This window comes from Martes martes (genome assembly GCF_963455335.1).
Source record: "Martes martes genome assembly, chromosome: 9".
Lineage (NCBI taxonomy): Eukaryota > Metazoa > Chordata > Mammalia > Carnivora > Mustelidae > Martes > Martes martes.
The window spans coordinates 111,151,751-111,174,049 of NC_137896.1; positions in this window are offsets into that span (position 1 = coordinate 111,151,751).

The following is a 22,299-nucleotide window of genomic DNA, read 5'->3' on the forward strand; positions in this document are numbered from 1 at the left end:
CACAACATAAAATAGTTAAATACTGGGTGTTTGGGGCAGATTTCTTTTAAGTAGGTTGAACAGAGAAATTTTCCTGAGGACATAGTGTTTGATCTGATACGTGAAGCATGGTAAAGAGCCATAAAGCAGCCAAGGTAGAGTTTTGTAGAAAAAGAAAACAAATGCAAGTAGTTGGAGAAGCTGTGGTGATAAGCCAAATAGAGAACAGGAGGCCAGGCGGTGAAGTCTGAGAACATGGTAGTGTGCATGACATGGGACTGGAGAGCACGGCAGAAAATAAATCAAGTGAGAAAATAAATCATATAAATTGTTAGGCAGGTCTTTCTAACAAGTTTGGGTTTCATTCCAAGTAGAACTAGAGGCCACCAAAAGGACTTAAAAGGGAAAGTCATACAATCTGTGTATATATATATATATATATATATATATAAATAAAAGGGTCTTGCTCAGTGGGGGAATAAATAGTGGACAAAAAGTGAAGAGCAAAGAGCAGGTTGTGGGCAACTACAGTAGCCTAAGTGACACATAACTGGTGTGGACCAGGGCAGCAGCAATAAAGAGAGTATCTTTGATTAGACTATAGATACTATGAGGTGTTAGAGGGTACTGAATAAAACCACAGCACTGGAAATCAAACGGGCTGGGTTTAAATTCTAGCTTTAGGGGCACCTACCTGGCTTAGCCGGTTCAATGTCCAACTCTTGATTTCGGCTCAGGTCATGATCTCAGGGTCCTGAGACTGAGCCCTGCATTGGGTTCTGCGTTCAGCATGGAGTCTACATAGAGTCTCTCTCTGATTCTCTTTCTCCCCCACCCCTCCCCTGCTCTCTCTCTAAAATAAATAAGTAAATATTTTTTTAAAAATCATACCAGAATTTCAAGTGATTAGGCAAATTGCTTTTGCTTTTTCACCCTTGCATCAGGAAAAGTAATAGGTCCTAGCCTTTCTAATGAAGATTAATAAAATATTCCATATCAAGAACTTGGGACAGAGTCTAAAACACATCGATCAGTCAGTACATCAGTTACTAATGCCACTGTTTAAGAATTGATAGAATTACTAATCAGATTTGGAGGAAAAGAAGAAGAAATCAAAGAGCTTTGGCTTGAATATTGGATGAATACTCAATATACACATGATTTGATGGTGATGAAAACAGAAAGGACTCAAGAGTTCTTTCCTGGAAATAATTCATTTGAAATACCTGCTAGATAGCCAACTACAGTTGTTGAGAAGTAAGTTGGATATGCGCATGAGAGACTTATGGCACAGATTATAACTACAGATATTATTAGGGAAATAATCTGCAGTAAATAAATAGTATATAATGAATTCAGCTAGAAAGCCTGCTTTGAGAATATCTATAGGAAGAATTAAAAACCACAGATAGAGTTCTGATACATTGTTTTGAGGTCAATGAGGGAAGATGATACAGCAGGCAGAGTGACAAGGACATATTTATTATGGAGTGGAATATAAAATTTATATTAATTTTAAAGTTAAAATAAGGATAATTAAAAGATGTTTTATGCTAATATGTGACAGCTTTGGTCTAGATTTCCTTGACCTCTGGGGATGAATGCTCTTGTTTCTAAACTTTTAGGCTTTATCGTGAAAATATTTAAGAAGCATGCTACTTTCTCTAAGAGAAACTGTTTTCCGTATCTCAAAATAAAAGTCAACTCTGACCTGTAGATCCACATCCTTGGCATCGCAAGGTCATCTAAATCCCAAGAATGAAAAAGTTTCTCAAATAAAGAGATGAAGAGGGCACTGCATTGTCCATATTGTGATTCCCTCTCTCCCCAGCTATTGGTTCTTCATCTTTCACTATTAACTTCTTCTAGAGGTTTTTTTTTTTATAATCGGCCAGAACTTTCTGTCTTTGAAAATTTCAAAATGTTAAAGAAAATAATTTGTAGTATTTTTAAAATTAATCTTAGTTAATTTAATAAATGAAAAAGAAAATATTCAGAGATCACAGTATCTCAATACTACATGCAGTATTCTACTCTACTATTAAGGAAGTATGGTTTCCCATTAAAATACAGATGCTCCTCATTAAAATATAATAATGCTATCAAATTACTCTTCTTGGACACATACTATATACTAACATTGTAGTAACAGCTGTACAAAGATAATCTTTCAGATGATTAATATTAACCTACAAACAGATATATCAATCTGAAAAAAAAGGGGGAACGTAATGAGAAAAGAAGATGAGGAAGACTGTAGCAGGAGCTCCAGGAAGCAGGGAGTAGAACACTGACACACAGAGCCTCAAAATTGCCATAGGAGTTGACAGCAGCACCAGAAACAAGACTGAGATAAAAAATGAAGACCAGTTTCCCAAACTCCCCATGATAGTTTAGGTCTTTGTATTAATGCTGTTTAAAAGAAACACAATAGTCTAGTGGTTAAAAACAAAAAAATGCACTGGGTTCGTACAGAGCAAAGTTGGTATTTGTCCTTACTTGGTAACCATAGAACTTTGGGCAAGTTACTTACTTTTCTTGAGCTTAAGTTTCTCCCATTTGTAAAAGAGTGATAAGCATTTACCTCAGCTCATACCTGGAGGACAAAATAAGCTATTAAATGAGCAGAAGACTTAACATACAGTAAGCTGTCGTTAAGTGTTCAGTATTATTACTGTTTAGAAAATGACAGGGCAGTCTGATTATCTTTTATGACTTTCATTTAAATAGCAATAGAGCCAACCCTTAATAACCTTGTAAGAGGAAGTGATGACACAAATATTTTGTGGTATATTCAGTGTAGATGCTTAGAGGCAACCCAAATAACATACAAGGAGAAAATTGAAAGTGAGCTGGGCATCCCAACAAAAGCAACTAAAGTTTTAAAGTCGTTCCTGGCCAAACTACACTCCCATAATTAGATTGGTTGCATTTTTCCTAATTTTCTGTATGTTATTTAAGACCAAAGCATTCCTCAGTAGTGATACATCTGATGAAGTACAGTGAATGTGCCCATATTATGAAGAATTAAGTTTAACTGCTTAACATTTATTATGGCACCTTGTGTTAGAACAGTAAAAAAGGAGTGATTCTGAACTCCTATGGGGAACCTCATCTAGGGATGGGTAATGTTTTACTTATCCCCACTGGCAGTAAAAAGCTCTCCACTGGAGTTGAAAGAACTCTTCCAGAAACCAGACTGCAATTTCAAACAAGGAGCTGCATGTATTCAAAGTTCATCTAAAACTCCAGCATTTTTTTAGGTGGGTGACAGTATAGAAAACAACAGCTAAAGCAAAACTATTTTATTTTCCTACCAAAAAATAATTTGCAAGTTACCCAACTTTAAACCTTCGAACACCATCTAGGGCTGGCTTTATAAATTCAAGTCTCCTGAATACTCATTCACATTCAGTCCTTATCAACACTCCCACTGCCACACACACCTTGTTGTTATAAGAATCATAAATATCCAAGATGAACAATTACTTTCTAAGGATATTTAAAGCCCTTTATCTTCCTGATTCTTCTTGGCCTTTCTAATATCCTAGAGTGTTCATGCCAGCAAGGAAAGACTTATGAATATTTGTGCACTGTTTAGTGCGCAATGTATTAATCTCACAAAACTACTGAAAAATTAAGATTTCTTTAAACATTAAATGATTCTCTTCTAAATATTGCAGTGCTTTCTTACATGCAATAAGTCAAGATTTAAATTAAAAAATTGCATGCTTTTCTAAATATTTGACAAAATCTATAATTTTCTTTAGTTTCTCCTAAAAACTGAGTTGAAATTGCAAGTCTAATATATCTGATAGTCTAAATAGTTCAACTGTCTTAAAACTCCATCACACACATACATGTACTATAATGATTGCAAGCCATATTATTATAGTCTTACTGAGAATTATAACAATAGAAAGGGTTCATATAATTATTAATTTACCACTTTTTATCCTTATCATCACATTATAAATTATCATCACAGTTTTTTTTTTAATTCTTTTAAATTCTTGTTTTGGTAAGCTTACTAGACCACAAGAAAAGGAATAAGAGAGTTGTAATTGTTCCTTTTCCAAGAGAAAATTTTCAAACAGGTACCAATATAATAATTTTTTTCTTCTCAATTCAGGATTCAGTTTCAATGGGCTAAACATCTGGATTATTTCACTGACATTGCCTAAAATCCAGGATACAAATTAAAACAACAACAACAACAACAATAACAACATTTCAATATATTAATGAGCTAGCAGGAAAGAAAGCAATTCTCAGAGCAAAAGACTAAGTGAAAGTGGAAACCTAGCTAGATAAGCAGAGCTTTGTGCCAAGTTTGTAGCCCTAAAGAGATTTGCTAAACAATAAGACCTTGTGTTTTGGTTTGCACAGTCTCAGAGAGTACATAGAAAACCCAAATTGGAGGATGTATTAATCCATGAAATGATCCATGAAACTAGGAATACAAAGCCTACAAAATTAATACTAGGGAGAAAATAAAAATAAAATAGAAACACAAGAACAATCTATAATTTCAAGTCTAGTTATTAGGAAGAATAGGAGGAAAGGCAGGAGGAAACCCCTGAGAAGTTGGAACAGGATGTGAGCATTCAGCCAGTTTTTTGGCCGAGTATATATCACAAAGTGGTCTAAAAACCTTCAAGAGAAGAAATTAGTTTACATGAAGCAGTACTGGTATCTTCTGTGTGCAGAGCTCTAGAGGAAACCAACTTCATCTCATACCTCAAGGATTTCCGTATTTCCAAATTTTAATGGGAAATGAGCAGTTATGGTAAAAATAAATAAGTAAGTAAGTAAGAAATGGGAAAGGGTGAACATGGGAGAGAACAAGCAGTGTATTGTTGTTTCCGTCCTTGTTTTGAGACTCTGCGTCTTCTCACCTTCCTAGGTAAGGAGGTTTATATAAGCCATAGCCTCGGACTGAAGTTTATCACAGGCTGTTCCCAACCTTTCTATAAATGTATGCGAGAAAGTTTCAGGATGAGAAATTCCAACAAACCACTACTGATGTCAAGCAGTGGCTGGAACTCCACTGTCCTCTGTCCAGCAAGGCTCTTCAAATCTCCGATCTTCCTTCTGTGGATCACACTGCAGCCCTCTTCTTAACTCTGGTCTAGAGTACAGGAGGGTCATATTTAATCCTCTTTCCTCTTTGCATTTCCATCCTGTTATCATTGATAAATTTGTTTGTATTTTTACTTTTTTCCTTTTATATATTGTTATGGACTAGATATTTGTGTCTCCCCCAAATTTGTCTGTTGAAGTCCTAGTAATCAGTGTGATGGTATTTAAAGATGGGACCTTTGGGGCATAATCAGGGTTAATTAAATCTTGACAGCAGATGGGATTAATGGTCTTATTCAAGGAGGAAGTTCAAGAACTCTCTCCCTTTCCACATGCACACGCTGAAGAAAGGCTGTGGTGAGGACATAACAAGAGGAAGCCTGAACTAAATTAGCTGGCACCTTGGTGTTTTGTTAAAAACAGCCTGAGGGGGCGCCTGGGTGGCTCAGTGGGTTAAAGCCTCTGCCTTCGGCTCAGGTCATGATCCCAAGGTCCTGGGATCCAGCCCCACATCGGGCTCTCTGCTCCGTGGAGAGCCTGCTTTCTCCTCTCTCTCTGCCTGCCTCTCTGCCTACTTATGATCTCTGTCTGTCAAATAAATAAATAAAATCTTAAAAAAAAAAAAAAAAAAACAGCCTGAGATGATGAAGACATATACTATCCACATTTGATGAGTACTTATAAAGGAAGTCTCCTAATTACTTGTTGCCTTAGTGAGTAGCTTTTCTTGTCAATTTAGTGATAAATGAATGAAAACAAGAACAATAAAACCGAGTCCTGGCCAAGGCACAGATAGAACTTGAGTACTCTCCTAGTAGGGATATAAGTTGATATTTCTTTTGTTAAAATTCTATTAACAGTGTGCTGTAAAACACTTTTACTTGTTAATCCTCTCTCTTAAGATGTATCCTAAGATTAGAATTAGAGATGTAAAAGATTCACTTCCAGACAGATTCCCCATTACATTTGTTAAGACAAACTCTTAGCCAGCATCTAAAAATTAAAAACCAGCAGCTTGACCCAGAACTATGTTATTGTTTACTTTCTGCTATTGGATAACTTGCTGTAACATCAAGTTATCTCTACATGGATCTTCACTCGCTGTTCAACAAACATCAGAAACCTGGCTATGTACCAAATTGATGTCCCCAGTCAAGACCACTTCCCTCAAAGCCAGGCTAGTATAACTTTTACCTATTGAACCTTCAATATGAAAGTCTGAGAAGCATTTCAACTTACTATGCCCTGAACTGACTTCTCTTCCCACAACTGCACACTGCTCAGGCTGACAGCTTGGATCATTCTTCATTCCCATGACTTTCTCACCTTTCACATTGGGTACATGGGCAAATTCTCTTAGCTCCACCTTCACTTTTTAACCTCCTCTGCTGCTACCAGGCTTTGAGAAGCTACCGGTGTATCTCACCTGGATTAATGCAAAAGCCTAACTGGACTCCCTTAGTCATGCCTTGTTTCTATAGTTTAATTCATCCCTGTGCACAGAGTGATGATTTTAAAATGAGTCAGGAGAGGTTATGTCTTATGTGAAAACCTTCCGATAGCTCCCCATCCTCCTCAACCTAAAAGCCTCTGTGCTTTCGGTGCTTATAAGCCCTGCATGGTCTGGCTCAACACCACTTCTGGCTCTGTCCCCAATACCCCTCCCCCATGCTAGTACTGTGCTCAATGCTACACTTGCTTCCTTGTATTCCTTGGCCATATCAAACATATACCTGCCTCAGGGCCTTGTACTCTTCCTTGCCCTCCTGCCAGAACACCCTCTCCTTGACATCCAGCAGACTTACTTCCCCCATATGCAAGTATCTGCTCAAATACATTTTTTGGGAGTGACACATTCCCTTTCCCCCCTATGTATAATTGTACACATCCAACACTGCTTTTCTCTTTTCTTTACGTTTCCGCATAACTTATATCCCTTTTAATATAATATATATTCTTATGTAGTTCATTGTTAGTTGGTTATTTTCCACCTCTGCTAACTCAACAGAAAAATCCACCTGTGTGTGCAATGATTTTTTTTTTTTTTTGGCCTGTGACAAAACAGGAGTGCACTAATTATTGGTTAGTGAATTTATTAGTGGTTTATTTGTAGAATCTACTTTTTTTATAGTGTAGGACCTCATATCCTACTAAAAATCTGCCAACCCAAGTGAAAAATACACTAATGTTCTAAAGAAATATTTTCAAAAAAAATTTTTCAGTATGAATGTCCTTGTTCATACTTGTTACAGAAGTACCACAGCCTCCTGCTTCAACGGGCCAATAGAGAATTTGATAATGAAAGTTTCACCTGGAGGTTGTTGGTATAGACCAGTTGATTAAGAAACCTAGAATATCATACTCTATTCAAGACTCAAAACAACCTTTGCTTGATCAGGGAGTGGTGATGGAGAAAGCACCAGTAGTGACTGAGATTAGCTTTCCACCAGTCTGCAAAGAATGGAACTCAGATCTGTATTTTGACTGATTTTAGAAAAACATTGGAATGTGTCTTGCATTATTTCATTTGTCACATATTTACATTGCTTTTTATATTACTACATATTTATATTAACATAAACATATTTGTATTAGGGCCTAAATTGATAATTTTATTAGATGCAAAAAAATTGATCTATCCATCTGCATTTCTTGAACTTCCAGACCTTTGAAAGAACTATGATTCTGGGAGCAGCCCCCTCTCAATCATTACATTCATTCCCACTCTTCTCAAAACACTTACTCTTTATGGGTATTACTCAGAAACAAAATACCTTGTCATAATCACTAAAGAATCTCTAAATTTAACCAACGTTCTGTATACATTTAGAAGAAAAATAATGCTTTATTTGGTGATCAGTGTCTACAGACTTGAACCATCTTTCAGGCAAAATGATTCTAAGGTTAAAAAAAAAAAAAAAGTCAGTACTGTTTCCAAAACTGAGTCTTCAGAAGGGGGACATAAAGACAAATCTTCACACAACCGTCACTGATACTTTGTGTCAGAATTAACTGCTTCAAGAACAGAGACCTTTTCTTAGAGGGGTTCATTGATGTATTTTCAGCACCTAGTCTGTTATTCGGCCCAGAAAGAAAATTCAGTATATTCCTATTAAATGAGTGAATGAGCCCCAGATGCTCTTTTATTCTGACAGTTTATCATCTAGATACATCTAGAGAAGACCAGTGTTTTATAATAGTGAACTGGGAGGTAGTTTGGGTTGCTAATTAGATGTCACCAAGAAACCAAATTCTCACATCCCCTATATGCAGTGCTGAAAACCTTGCCTTGGTTTCCTTGCTATCTTTTGTGTAATCATTTCCAATTATTGATTAATCTCTAAATTTGTGGTAAAGGAATTCACTTTTGAGGGCTGTGGCATTATTTATCCAAACTCTGCCATTCTTTTTCTTTTCTTTTTTTAATCCCTGCAATGATTTACTTTACTTTTTTTTTTTTAAGGGAACATTTCCCCCACACCAGCATTCCATTTTATTTCTTCTGCCATGTTTGTTTTCCAGTAAGATTTTGAATTTCAGATTCTCATCGAAAACCACCTATTTATAAAATACTTTTTCCTTCCATCTGTGGCCTTAAGTCATCTGTTTGTATAGATTTATTAATGAGTCTCAGTATATAATGACTTCATAATCATCCCTTGAAGCTGTGCTTTAATGGTTGTATTGTTCAAGGTATCAACCTGGAGGATGGGATGAGATATCAGGGAAAACTCTCTGGAATGCCAATTGTGAAACTTCTTAAGAACATCAGTCCACTGAGATGAAGTATTTTGACCAACTGGGGCCTGATTTGCCTTAGCAAAATTCACTAAAAAGAATTAACAGACTTCATCTTTTGTTTTGTTACATTTAAACAACAGTTAAAATATTTCCCATAAAAATCTGTACATGTGGGGTGCCTGGGTGGCTCAGGATCAGGCTCCCTGCTCAGTCGGGAGCCTGCTTCTCCCTCTTCCTCGGCTGCTTCCCCCTGCTTGTGCTCTCTCATGCTCTTTCTTCCACTCTCTGTCAAATAAATAAATAAAATCTTTTTTTAAAAAAATCTAGACATGTAACATATCTTCAGGTGTTATATCTGAAAAACGTGGGTCCATATTCCAAATGGCAGCACTTTAAAGGACATAAAGAGCAACTACCTTCCTTCAAATGACCCGTTCAATAAAATCTCTAGTTTCAAAAAAGAGATAAAGATTTACTCATGGACATTACTGTCCTGGACCATGTTGGCATTTGATTTTGCAGCTTATGTGACTGCGATCCATAATCTGCTAAATCTACAGTTTAATACAGTTGTTTGTGAATAAGAATGTAAACAGGATAATTCAGAATAGTTTTATTGAACATCTGCTACAGTGAAATAGACTACAACAAAATGCCTCAGTTCTCCAGAAGGTACTTTCCTTGAGAATCATAGATAGAGAAGATCTTATGTTCTGTTGGATTTTAGATGAAAGCAAGCCCAGAGCCTCTAAGTTGAAAGTAGCAGAAACAAAATTTGGAATATCACATAGATTTATAAATTGATCTAGAGGAAACTGCAGTTTTCTCAAGAGTACTGGTCATAGAATTCGGGCAACCATAAAGTACTGAAAATTCTTTTATGGTAGCTACTTTTATGGTAGCCTAAATTGATTTAATAGAGCACTATCAAATCAATTCATTCTCTTACCTCTTAGACAGCATTATCTTGACTTGAATTGTTGGTGAACCAGGCCATCCAGCAATTATAGGGATGCACGGTATATGATATATTATCTATAAGGCCAGCCACCTGAAGAATGGAGGCAGTTGTATAAAAGAAATTGTGAATGGAGCTCTCCATAAATTGAACACCACTGAATGATAAGTATTTGCAGGCACACTAAATGCATATCTTTATATCAAGGAAAGAATTATCACATACATCCATATGTAATAAAGATTGGAAATGTAAAAATTATAGCTCATTTGGCAGTAGCTAAACTGAATATACTGTTTTAAGCAATCCTTTAATATTTATGAGACAGTCTTTAGCATTGTACATATATCTCTTCTCTTGAAGTTAAAGTACTCTTTGGAATTAAGTATGTGGTGAAGGAAAAGGCCATGTGTTTAGCATACACAAAAATATCTTGTTAATGGCTAATTATAACAGCTAATATATACTAAATGTTTCCTATGTCCTAGATAGTCTGCAAAGAACTTCCTATAAAAAAATAATTTATTGATTTGAGGGGGGGAGAGAGAGAGAGAGAGAGAGAGCAAGAAAGCATGCACAGGCAGGGAGAAGGAGATGGACAAGCAGACTGCACTGAGTGCAGAGCCCCGTGCTGGGCTTGATCTCAGGACCCTGAGATCATGACCTATGCCAGAACCAAGAGTCCAATGCTCAACCAGCTGAACCACTCAGGTGACCCTCCAAAGGACTTTCCATCTAGTATCTCATATAGCATTATGAGTAAGTTCTTAAATGCAGGTGAGATAAATGAGGCTTGGAGAGATAGTATGACTTGCCCAGGCCACAAAAGTAATAAGTACTAGAGCTGGGATTAGACTCTGGCATTCTCTAATATTTTAAGCATCTGCTTGGTTTAGTTTCAGTGTCAGTAACACAAATACAAAAATAAATAGATTACACATGGATCTTAAGTTTCATAGTCACACAATTACAGTACTATACAATAAAATAAAACTAGAATAAAAAATAAAAAAAGAATCTGCAATGCTTTGCGCATAGAAGCTTTCAGTTTTTACTTTATTAACAAACTCAATGGTAAAACCAGTCAGTTATGAAAGGGTGAATTTTAAACAGCTATGGGCATGTGTTTTAAACAAAGGAAGTACATCACTAATCAATCAAGATTATCAGAGTTGAAGTCAGTCAGTCTGATGCCTCACCAAACATTATTAAGTCCAGAAAAATCATTGCTTTGATATTACAAATGTTACACCCTTGCCATTACACAGTGGATGTTGAAATCTGAAGAAAAACAAGAGGAGGGGGGAGGGGGAGAAGAAATTAGAGAGAAGCAGAAGAAAAATGGATATGGTTTTAGCAGATATATCCAATTACCTTACAAATATTTATGACATCCTGACCAATGCCTATCCAGTATAGAGCATCTATATACCTTTGCTCATTTTCCTCAGAAAAATAATCCCTTTAAACCTCTATTTTGTTTTAGGTGTACATATTTTATAGTATTTCTTAAAGTCAGCTTCATATTATAATTATATGTGCACCTGTTTTATTTTCTTTCTTTGACTATTAGTACTTTGAATTCAGACCTATGGTTTTTATAATTAAATGCATTTTTAATACATGACCTATTCCAGTAAGTACTTGTTCCATTAAATTCACCTAATATGGTTTACCCAGGGCTACTAAAATAATTAAGAGGCATTAAAATAAATGTTTTAGAGTAAACTTCATATAAAATTCAACAAGGACCCAGAGCTTTCCACATGAGTGAGCTTCCTGGGTCAGAGACAAAGGGTAGTTTGTTCCTCATTAATATCAATGACCAGAAAATCATCATTTGTAAATTTCCCTGACCTCGGGTTCCTACCCGGTGAGGGAAAAGAGGGCCAGGTGACACCTGCACAGGCAATGGGTTGCATTGCAAGAGAGAAACTCTTGAGTTTTTAAAGGACAGTGAACAAACGTGCTCTTTGGCCCAGACGGAGACATTATTTCTTACACTGACATTATCCTGAACAGTAAACAACCCTGCCCTGGCTCTGGGGATAGACACACTATCTCCAAAGGCTGTTTGCTATACAAACATCCTTGAAAACCTAGTCTTGACCAAAAAATGACAGTCTGTCCCTTTGATAGCAAGCCATGCAGAAATGTGAGAGAGCCTTGGAGGATTGTATCCCAGCACCAGGGCTTTGAAAATACAGACAGAAGACTGGCATCCGGATTTCAGACAGTCATCATCTGACTGTACGTTGTACTTTTTGCATCAGTTGGATGATTTTGTTCAGTGTTCAGTACCATGTGTTGAAATACATATGATAAAGTACAAAATGCTTACCTAAATACTCAGGATAATTCCAAATGTTGAGAAATCCTCACTTAAGAAGTTGTTGAGGGGCTCCTGGGTGGCTCAGTCGGGTCATGATCTCAGGGTCCTGGGATAGAGCCCCGCATCGGGCTCCCTGCTCAGTAGGGAGTCTGCTTCTCCCTCTGCCTGCTGCTCTCTCTGCTCATGCTCACTCGCTCTCTCTCCCCACCCCCAAACAAATAAGTAAAAATAGAAAAAAAAAAGTTGTTAAACCACAGACAATGGAAGAAGAAACTAAAAGGAACTTGATTGGTGACCTATGATCGTTCAATGCCTGTCTTTTAGAGAAGGCAGAAATTAGTTTCTTTCCACCTCTACCTGCTTTTAGCTTTCCTACTGCCAATCAGTCTTTCTATGAGCATGGTCTCCAAATCATTTGGAATTGAGTTGGAATCTTTAGGAAATCTGTAATATTTCAACACACTGAAAGTCATTTGCATAAAACATTCTTCCCTTGCCATAAAACCTAAGCTAAGTCACTGTTTTGAAAATTAAAATTAATCGTGAATTAAGGATAGTCTAAGTCTGAAAATATCTGAAGTAAGAGGAAAAGAAATCCAATCAGTATAGTAAGAAAACTCCATGAAATTAATAGTAATAAAATTGGAGTTTAGAAGGAAGTAGGAAGGAAAAATATAAGGAAATGAAAGAATATAGTCAATAATATTGATGGATCTAGAGTGGCATCATTTCCAAGATTCTGTTTTGAGGAGGACTCCCTCTGAATCACATCATAACCTCGTGTCATGTTTTTGAATTCTTTTCTTATATATTTTGGGAAATGCTGGTATGGAGGAAAATTCTCAACTGAACCCTGGAATTTTCTTAACATGTGATGATTCAGCAAAACCAACGTATGATGTGAAACTAAAGGACAAGTAGGAGATATTTTAAAGTTTATGGCATCAGCTAAATCTCTAACATATGCAAGCACAATGCATACAGTGGACCAAGAGATAAAGAAGAATGTAAGTAAACGATTCAACCAAAAGGTGATGATTTTTAATCTTGTGTAGGTTGCTAGTACATTACCTGTGCAAAACCTGATAAAAACATCTTAATCACACACACACACACACACACACACACACACACCAATCAATATAGACAAAACTATGGTCATGTAAAAAAAAAAAATCTTGGGATATGAGTCAACTAGGAAAAAAGAAGAGATCTAAAAAAGAATATTATCACAGGTTTCTAAGAAATATTCTAAATATCTAGAAATGAGCTTAAGGAGGTGGAGAAGGTTTAGAACAGTGTTTTTCAAATTCTAATGTACCATGGAATTATTAGGGGGAGCTTGAAAAATAAGGATGCCTTAGTGACATCCCCAGAGGTTCTGATATAATCAGATCTGTGGCCCAGGCATACCTGAGGAATATTCTGGTCTGAGGCAGGGTATTGAGGACCATTACTTAAAACCAAGCAGAATAGGAACCGTTTAGACAGAGCGAGTTGAGGAGTGTTGAAAGACATACTTGCCCAAGGAACTATTCTATCAAGCAGTAGAACTTCTCCCTGGTAAAGATATTATGTATTTGGCAAATCTTTGTTGAAATGCAAGTACTATCAGAAAGAATAACACTTTTCATGTGTTGAAACCTGGAGAATAGTCAATAGGAAGCATTATCATTATTATTAGGACTGATAATTAATTAGTATACTCCACTAATGCCACAGGTTCGTATCCATAGGATACATATCCATAGGATATGTATAGGATATCCATAGGATATCCATACATACATTCTGTACAATATCCGTATTGAGAAGTCCCTGTTCCCTACTGGTCTTTAAATGCTTTGAGAATCACTAGCTATGAGTACCAGTTGATGCATTGTCATGAAAAAAATTTCCCATTTAACAATTGCTAAAGCAAATTAGACAGAGGATGTTTAAGATACCAAAACACAAACAAACAAACAAACAAGCTATTAACAAGACTAGATGCCGAAGGCAGAAGACCCTGGAACACCCTGGATAGGCAGAGGAAGGCATGGATTCTGGTTATCTAGTGGAGGACTCTCAGATTTCACTGGGAAGGAGGTAGGGGGCTTACAGACAGATGCAAGGACAAGTAAATAAGAGGACCATGAAAGAAAAAAAAAAAGTTAACATATGAGTTAAACCTGAGCCTGGCCTAATTAAGACTAATGGCATTTTTTTTTAGTCTGGCCCAGATTTCATGCTATAGTTACTATATGCAGTATATTGTCAACAGGCACATAAATGATGTTTATGTTAGCAATGTGAGTTTCTAATCTCTTGGTATTGTGAGCCCATGAATTTTTATTATAATTTCTCATGAAAATTGATTATTGTCATTAAAATTTTGGAAACTTGTTAAATTCAAAAAAGATAAATAATACAAAGATGAATGAGTTTTTATATAATATGTACCTCTATATGAGCTCCATATCCAATCATGTATTGTATTTGTTGTTTAAATTTTTTAAATTTTTAAATTTTTTATATATGTATTTTTAAATATTAAGCTCTATTCCAGTGCAAGAAATTGATAAAGGGACAGTGGCCTAACTAAAAGGAATGCACAGTTTTTAAATTATTAGTTCAATAAGACAGCTATTCACAGAGAAAACCTTAAGGGTAAATATGTTTGAATGCATATGTAATCATTCGTATGTACTATATATTTATATATCCTTATATGTTATATATATTTATTTGTGATATATATTTATCACATATAAATAAGTTTTATGAGCTATTTTAAAATTCCTTATCTGTATATTATTCATACTTTTTTAAAATTGAAACTTTTTATTATGGGATAATTATATGTCATTATAACAAGTCATGCAGAGAGATTTTAGGCACCTGTACCCGGTTTCCCTCAATATTAACATCCTGCAAATCTTTAGCACATATCAGCATTCATTGGAAAAAAGAATACTGGATGGAGGATGCAGTGTAAAATGTGATCTAAATCATGGGGAAATTTAATCAGTAGGCCACCAACAGAGGCAACAGTAATGATAGAACTTGCTGGGAAAAAAAACTATTTCAAGCAATGATAATAAATATCCTCAAGGATTTAAGGGACGATGTGAAAGTAATGGGGGGATTGTAGACCATCAAGAAAACCTAAATGGAGGGGTGCCTGGATGGCTCAGTCAGTTGAGCAACCGACTCTTGATTTTACCTCAGGTCATGATCTTAGGAAGCCCTGCTTCCAGCTCTGCGTTCAGTGCAGTGTCTCCTTGTCCCTCTCCCTCTGCTTCTCCTATCTCTCTCCTCTCACTCTCTCTCTTTCTCTCTCTCAAATAAATACACATAATCTTTAATAAGAAAAAAATACAATCTAAATGGAATTATATTGAAATATACAATATCTAAAGTGAAAATGCATTAAATAGGTTTATCAGCAGCTTAGATACAAGAGTGAACTTTGCGACCTAGCAGTAGAAATTACCTAAACTGGGACACCTGGGTGGCTCAGTCGGTTGAGCCGCTGCCTTCGGCTCAGGTCATGATCCCAGGGTGCTGGGATTGAGTCCCGCATCAGGCTCCTTGCTTGGCAGGGAGCCTGCTTCTCTCTCCACCTTTGCCTGCCACTCTGCCTGCTTGTGTGCTCTCTCTCTCTGACAAATAAATAAATAAATAAAATCTAAAAAAAAAAAAAAAAAAAAAAAGAAATTACCTAAACTGAAGCAAAGAAAGTTTGAAAAATCATTAACCAAGTCTTAGTCACCTATGAGGTAACATCAAGTAGTCTAATATAAATGTCCAAAAAAGGTGGTGTTTGAAGAAACAAGAGAGATTTTTCAAACATAATGAAAATTATAAACCTCTATAGAAATGAGAAACTCAACTATACACAAACAAGAGACCCAAAGGAAACCAAACACAAGTTCATCAAAATCACATTTCCAAAAGCCAGAAGTAACACGGAAAGCATAAACGCAGACAGAGAAAACAGATAAATTCGATATAAGGGAAAAAGACCATTCCCTGACATCTTTGTAGAAACTAAGAAAAGCAAATAAAAATGTCAGAAAACATAAAAAACACTTTCAGCCAATTATTCTCTCTCCAATGAAAATATCCTTCCAAAATGAAGGTGAAGGAAAGCTTTTTAGAGACAAATCAAAGTTGAAGGAATTAGTTACCAGCAGAGCTGTACTATAGGTAATAGCAGAAGAAATTGTTCATCCTAAAGGAATATGACAGTACATGAAAACTCCAGTCTGCGCAAAGGAATAATGAGGACCATGAATGGAGAACATGTAGATAAATATAAGACTTGTTTCCCTTGATTTAAAATAATTCTATAAAAGATAATTGAAAATTTAAAGCAAAAGTAATAACAATGTATTATTCATAGCAGCCTTATCATCACCTAAACAGGAAAAAATGGTCCAGTAACAACTGAATTTATATTTTGTGGTACATTTGCAAAATGGGATATCACATAGCATTAAGAAGAATGAATTATTGTTACATTGAATAGTATGGATGAGTTTGGTGAGCAAAGAAAATGAAGTACAAAAGAGAATAATTCTTATGATTTCATAGAAGTCAAACACAGGCAAAATTAATTAAAGGTGTTAAAGTCCCAATACTAATTGCTTCTTAGTAGGATTTTGACTCAGATGCATGAAAGAAAATTTTGTTTGCTTGATATTTGGGGGTTCTTTATCTGGATGGTGATTATCTTGATATATATATATATGTATGTAAGCTCATAAAGCAATGTAATAAATAGCAGTGCTCTTTAAACACAAAATGGCATTCATTTTATACTTCTGTTAAATATATTTTTTAAAATAAATATATATGTGATCTAGAACTGTGCCATCAGATATGGTTAGGAAACTATTTGGGACTCCAGGGATGAGTTTACAAAATGCAAAGAAAGGGAAATACCCCCTTATTCTTTTGATTGTCATTCTTAATCTGGATTTGAAGACTGGAAATTCAACCAGTCTCAATTCAACCTTGAGAAGGACCAGACTGAGAATGAATCTTAACATGGGAAGGCAGCAGAACAGAGCTGTTTTTCTCCTTTGAGAACCTTGGATTGCTAAACAACCATTTGTAGAATCTGATTTACCTCTGGTGTTTTTGCTGAATGCTATAATAAATGTTTTCATTATGTTTTTAAAAATAGAAAAACAGTGCATTTGCAAGTTAGTTCATGCAAATATCTGTATATTAAAAAACTTCTAAAAATCGGAGATTATGATCAATTAGATCAGCATTCTTTGCTGTTTGTTGATCATTTTCCTGTACTTTATATTTAAGTAAATTGTATGATTCTTTTAATTTGAATTTAGAACATTTTAGGAATCCTCAGGAAGGTATTTTCCCACAAGTTCAATCTTCCAGTGTCTGCGCCGAGGGTACACTCTTTATGACACCCACGTGGTGTTATTTCTTATTATCTAATAAATCTTTGTTCCTCAAATTAAATAGCACTTTTCATAAGAGTGAAAAATTAGTGCTTTGCCTCGGTCTTCTGTTTTCCTATTCTCTAGCTAGACTGTTACAGCTGTTGAGGCTGGAGGGTGGGGAAGGTGGGGGGAAAAATTGATCCATGGTATTATTATCTTCCCCACTGGATGACTAGATGTCAGGAACATGTAGTTCAAAACTGACTTCTGAATAGTCAAGTTGGAAACTTGGTGATTAATCATAAATAATATTGACACAGATAACTTTAGCTTTTCTGAATACTGTCTTCCAGACAAAATTGATTATTGGTATTTTTATTTTAATATTATTAGCAACAAAAATGACAATGTTCTTGTTTTGGTTTTGCATTAAGAAACTATTTTATTCGGGCGCCTGAGTGGCTCAGTGGGTTAAGCCTCTGCCTTTGGCTCAGGTCAGGATTTCAGGGTCCTGGGATTGAGGCCCACATCGGCACCCTGCTCAGCGGGGAATCTGCTTCCCCCTCTCTCTGCCTGCCTCTCTGCCTACTTCTGATCTCTTTCTCTGTCAAATAAATAAATAAAATCTTTTTAAAAATTTAAAAAAAGAAACTATTTTATTTTATCTTTTTTAAAAGATTTTCTGTTTATTCATTTGAGAGAGAGGGAGAGCAAGTGAGAGAGGGTGTGAGAGCATGAGCAGGGATGAAGGTCAGAGGGAGAGGGAAAAGCAGAGTCCCCTCCCAGTAGGGTACCCTTAGGGGCATTCGATGTGGGGCTCAACCCCAGGACCCCAGGATCATGACCTGAGCTGAACTGAGCCATGCAGGGGCCCCATAAAGAAACTAGTTTAGATGCACTCTGTTGACTTATTTCTTGTTTACTTCTGTTATCATGTCTTCCCACATACATCAAAATTTTCAAGCAAAAGATAGGATTTTATTTTCATCTTCTTTACATACTAGATTAACAAATGAAAATGAAACTGCTGAATGAATATTTGACAACATATAATTGACGTGTCAAGAATATATACTCTAGATGTTCAGAGGAAAGTAAGTTCAGAGAAAGATTTAAATAAATAGTCTTGAGCATGATGGATCTTGGTGTGGACATTAAAAGGTGACTATTGCCTAATAAACTTGGCCTGATAAATGAGATAGAGCGTAGAAGTTATATTGGGGACTGAAAATGTGAAGGCATCCAAAACTTGTAAACATGCACAAGAGGTACCTCACATCTTTCTGATATTATGCAGGAACATCACCTAACAGACCCATGCGAGGACTATTAGAACTATTTAACTATGTAGCATAATTATGTGGCAAACACTTGCTTGACTTACGAGTTCCACTGATTAGAATATAGACTCTGTGGGGGCACCTGGGTGGCTCAGTGGGTTAAGCCGCTGCCTTCGGCTCAGGTCATGATCTCAGGGTCCTGGGATCGAGTCCCGCATTGGGCTCTCTGCTCAGCAGGGAGCCTGCTTCCCTCTCTCTCTCTCTCTCTGTCTGCCTCTCTGCCTACTTGTGATCTCTCTCTGTCAAATAAATAAATAAAATCTTTAAAAAAAAAAAAAAGAATATAGACTCTGTGAACTTATGGAATACTGTGTAGATGTGATCTACTTGAGATGCAAATGATCTCTGTCTAGTAAAAATACAACCCCAAGATTAGTTTATTGCCATGTAGGACATTACTCACTTTGTCTCCAATTTTGCAAACTTATTTTAGTATGTCTTTTCTGGCGGCATATATAAAATCTGCTTTTTCTAATTCTTTGAACCAACTTTACCATCCAGCTGGTTTCGTCATTAATAAGTTAAGTAAATCTTTGGCACATATTCATTCTGTATTTATATGTCATGTTTTGAACACTTTTTCATAATTATACTTCGACAAAAGAAAGGGAAAATGTTGAGTACTGAGTAGGTAGAGTTAAGAAGACTTACTGACAGAATGGATATGAAAAATAAAGATAGCATAGTATCAGTGATGGCACAGACCACTTGGTTGAGAGTTATTTTAGAAGTCATTGTAGTTCCTCCACAGAGTATGTGTTTCTCCTATGTTCTTTTAAGCTAGATGGTTTTTACTGTGATATATGTCTCTTCTGGTCTAAAATCTGTAATGGCAGGGCATTTGCTGTTCATGCAAGACAGTCCATTCAGTTTCCAAACTGCTTATCTATTAGTGATGTTTTCCTAATAATAAACCAAATTTCTCTGCTTTATAATTTAAAATTTTCATTCCTGTTTTTGAATTATGAGCTACAGGGACTATGTGTACCTGCTCTCTGATATGCCAGCCCTTCAAATCTTTCTAGAAATTACAGAGTTTGCCTCAAATTTTCTCTTTTCTAAATTAAATACCTCTAATTTCTGTAACTGACTCTGATTTGAAATTATATACAAATTCTTACTATCGCCCTAATAGTTTCTGCACTAGTATCCTCAGTTTACACTAATTTTTTTCTTAAGGCATGTTTAAGAACAAGAGCAAATACTCTTGTTGGGTCATGAGAACAGTAAAAAATGAAACTAGATTTGGGAATTTTGAGCTTACTCATGACCCATGACAGAGAAATCATAAAGGAATAAAGTTCATATCCCACTATAAACAGCTAATTCTTAGCTTTTTTATTTCAAAAAGGTGTCCAAAATTCCTTAATACTGGTTTTTTTTTTTGTTTTCGAGTCTTTTGAGAAAGATATACTATGACTTCCCATAAGCAGATCTAATTTTCATTAGTAACAGCAATCATAGGATAGCACATATAAGTGCCACTTCCTCAGAGAGAATTCCCTGATCAGCCAATTCAAATCAGATACTCTTATTTTTCTCCTCTCAGCAACGTTTTTATCATAGTAAATCATGCTCTCAGTGTGTATGTATGTTGATGTTACTTGTCTTAAGATAGATTAAAATTCTACATCTTCTTTATCCATTCTTCCATTGAAGGGCATCCTGGCTTCTCCTACAGTTTGGATATTGTGGACATTACTGCTATGAACATCGAGATGCATGTGCTCCTTCCTTTCACTACATCTGTATCTTTGGGGAAAATACCCAGTAGAGCAATTACTGGGTCATAGAGTAGCTCTATTTTTAACTTTTTGAGGAACATCCATGCTGTTTTCCAAAGTGATGGTACAAACTTCCATTCCTGCCAACAGTGTAAGAGTGTTCCCCTTTCTCCACATCTGCTCCAACATTTGCTGTTTCCTACCTTGTTAATTTTTGCCATTCTAACTGGTGTAAGGTGGTATCTCGGTGTGGTTTTGATTTGAATTTCTCTGAAGGCTAATGATATTGAACATTTTTTCATGTGTCTGTTAGCCATTTGTAAGTCTTCTCAGACATCAGAAAGAATGAATACCCACCATTTAGCATCAAGATGGTTGGAACTGGAGGGGGTTATGCTAAGTGAAATAAGTCAAGTAGAGAAAGGCACTTATCGTATGGTAACATAAGCAATAGCATGGAAAACATTAGGAGAAGGAAGGGAAAAATAAAGGGGGGGGGAATTGGAAGCAGAGTTGAACCATGAGAGACTGTGGACTCCAGGAAACAGACTGAGGGTTTCAGAGAAGAGGGGGTTGAGGGGATGGGTTAGCCTGGTGATGGGTATTAAGGAGGGCACATATTGCAATGAGCACTGGGTGTTCTATGCAAACAATGAATCATGGAACACTACATCAAAAACTAATGAAATATTGTATGGTGTCTAAAATAGCATTAACAAAAAAGATGGATTAAAATTCCATGGCAATAAGAAAGGTAAATATCAATATTGTCCACAATTTACAAATGAAGAAACATTTGCTCAATAAATTAAATTTACTGAGACCGCACAGTTCTCAGGTGCCTGGGTGGCTCAGTCAGTTAAGCATCTGCCTTTAGCTCAGGTCATGATCCCAGGGTCCTGGAATCAAGTCCTGCATCGGGCTCCCTGCCCAGTGGGGAGTCCGCTTCTCCCTCTTCCTCTGGGTCTCCCCCCTGCTCGCTCTCTCTCTCTCTCTCAAAATAAATAAATAAAATATTAAAAACAAAACAAAAACTCCAAAACAAAACAAAAACAAAAACAAAAAAATACCACACAGTCCTCAAGTGACAGAGGCAGAATTCAAACCCTGCTCTCTCTGCCAGGTGCAAAGAGCTTTCAACCACTTTGCTATTTCATATTTCATGCAAACTCTCTCTACATGTAACCAAAGAATATGCATAAAGTTGATTAGGAAGTACAATTATTTTTGTTATCTTTCTGTGCTTCCCTATACATGGTTATTTCTATGTTGCTTAAAGAATAATTAAATTAGGAAAAAGATGATTAACAATTAAATGTAACATGAATAAGAAATGTTTAAAAAATCCAAAATGAAAACAATTGTAAGTTTTAACAATAGTACCATAAGATTGAACTTGAATATACTCAAACCTGCTTCTTTCCAATAAAGCAGATAGACTATAGTCTTACAGTTTTAGCATCTTTCCTAACAGATCTCATAAAGAAATAATTATAGGGATTTAACAACAATTTGACTATCTTAGATAAAGAAAACCACTGACAATACTTGCTCTCTTAATTGTTTTAAATGTAAAGGGATATAATGGGTATAACAGTGATTTTAAAGATAGCAGAGTAAATTATTTCAGAAATTAGGGGTAATTATTTTAGTATGGCAGACATGCTCATTTCCATTGAGTTCTTTTTTTCAAATGCACTTTTGGTGTTTTTTATTTTCTTCCATTTGTTCAAATTCTGAATAAGCT